This window comes from Rhagoletis pomonella, unplaced genomic scaffold (assembly GCF_013731165.1).
Source record: "Rhagoletis pomonella isolate Grant_MI unplaced genomic scaffold, Rhpom_1.0 Rhpom_scaffold_00006, whole genome shotgun sequence".
Lineage (NCBI taxonomy): Eukaryota > Metazoa > Arthropoda > Insecta > Diptera > Tephritidae > Rhagoletis > Rhagoletis pomonella.
In genome coordinates, this window is record NW_023458560.1 from 21,302,902 (window position 1) to 21,305,399 (window position 2,498).

Consider the following 2,498-nt stretch of genomic DNA (forward strand, 5'->3'; position numbering starts at 1 on the left):
ATAGCCGGGAATCCAAGTAAACTTAAGACTGTTTAGCTATCTCCTGTATCACAGCACAATCTTTTAATTAAATAATAATTATTTCTAGCCTCTATACATAGCTAAATCATCTGCCTGGAAGACACTACAGTAGTAGTAAGATTAGGCGAGAAAATTCATCTTCATCCTTCTAACCAACTGTTAAAACTTTCAGTACTACCAGGTAAGGGCAATAGCTTTACACTCCTTCTCCCCTAACTGGAGTTTCTTTATTGGTAGATTTACCAATTTTTTTAGCTATATATTATTTTCTACCACTTTTACCAACAAAAGCTAGAAATCGGGCAATATTTTCGTGAAATTAACCCAATGCGAATCCATATATCGTTATAGCAGGAGTACAAAAACAAAAATACATTAACGAATCTCAGGAACAATGACAGTAAGAATTACGACAAATTTAAAACAAAACATCATTTTGAATGCAAGAACCAACGAGGCGAAAATTTAGCTGCTCTGCCAACACCATCTCATATGAATTCGCCTTCATTTGTCCTATATGAGTAAAGCCTATCTAATTTTGTATCCTTTAAAAAATCTATCAATTTCAACCATTTTTTATATAAATATACCACTATTAACATTCTTGGAGTCCGTGCACTGATTCGGGGCCAAATTATAAACACATGTAATATCAATAACATTTTTTTACATTTACATTTCTTCAGAATATCACACTTTTCCAAGAGCCCCGGCATTCATTTAATTGCCTCTCAATGAAGAGAAGAGCAGAAGGAGCTGTCATATCTTGTTCGGCTAGATCCAGTGGCAGATGATTCAAAAATATATTTTAAACGTAATTTTATTTTAACCGACTTGCTCCGCTTATAGAGATCATATTAATCCTCTTTACTAAGTGGAAGTAGTTTATGTATAATTGGTAATTTTCTTAAGGGAAGGTCACCACATAATAACTCCATTTAAGAATGCTGATCCAATTGTCAGTTTATTCATTCAGCGGTAAGTAATTGCGTTCATCGTGGTATGATCTAATGTACATATATACATACATACGTAGGCACTAGAGATTCTGTATATGTATGTGTTACCCTTGAGTGGCATAAAATAAAAACTTTCACCTGAGAGGCTTATACATAAATATACATATGTATATGTGTTCGTTTATGTCCATATCGTTACCTTATTATAGAAAGGCCCTACCTTACATCGTCGCTGAAATACAAAAAGCCGTAATTAACCTAAAATCCAAAATGCACTTGATTGATTATGAAGCATATCATCGAATTATAAGTCCCAACATCGTTATTTGTAATAAAAAGTTTTAGTTAGTTACGGGTTTTTTGAATTTCAGAGACGATGTGAGATAGGGCCTTTCTATATTAAGGTAACGATATGTGATTTTGTATGTGTTAGTTGTTTTCTAAGTCCGAAAGATTTTTTTTTAACATTTAGAATCAGGAATTTTTATATATGTACATACATATGAAGTTAAAATATACTTTAGCGTAGACCGAAAATCCGCTTTTTTAGAATTTTGATTGGTAATATGGTCAATTATGCGCTAAAAACAATCTGTGTGAAAGATGAAAGTTTTTGGTCAATATCTTAGGCTCGCCCAAGTCCATCAAAGTTCAATGTGCTCAAAAAACAAAAATTAATAAAAACATTAATTAATATTTTTTTTTACTAAAATTCCAATTATCTTCGAAAGTACTAGTTCTCCATAATTTGTGAGCCAAGAAATTTTTTTTTTTTTAGTACTTGAACTTTGATGAACTTGGGTGAGCCTAAACTATTATCAGTTTTCATCTTTATCACAGACTGTTTTTAGGGCGTAATGAACCATATTTTTGCTATTACCAATCGAAATTCTAAAAAAGCGGATTTTCGGCCCACGCTAATATACATATATGTAAACTTTTTTCTAAAAATTTAAATATTGAAGACAAAATTTGTAGCAAAAGTGACAGTGAACAGCAGTCAACTTTTCCCTGCAAAAGGACCAGGTTGCATACCTGCAACTTGTCATGCTGACCTGGACCACTTCAAACGGATATACGTGTTGAAGGATTTTTTAAGAAAATTCATTTTAAATACTAGATTCTGCTATTTAAATTTAAGAAGCACCTTGAAAAATTATCAGATATTCGATTTATACAAAATCTTATGAAATTCTGTCCATGGTCCAAAAGGAGTAGTTGTCTAGGTGGTCCCATGTTATACAGCGTTGGACCAGAGGTGGTGAGATCCAATGTAACCATATTTTCTCCATATGCTTGGGCCATTTTGGTTACTAGTGTTGGTTACAAGGAAGCGTGGTCCCGTGCTAGTATTTCACCTAGTCCCACTTTTTGCAGGGTTGTATATCGTTTGAAGGTCTGCGTATGTCCGGGCGTACGAGTGACGAGCAGTATCTTTTCGGTACACAGTAACTAATGAAAAAGGTGAGCTATAGAAATATTTTTTATTCGCTTCCTTATCATAACTGTTTTTAAGGA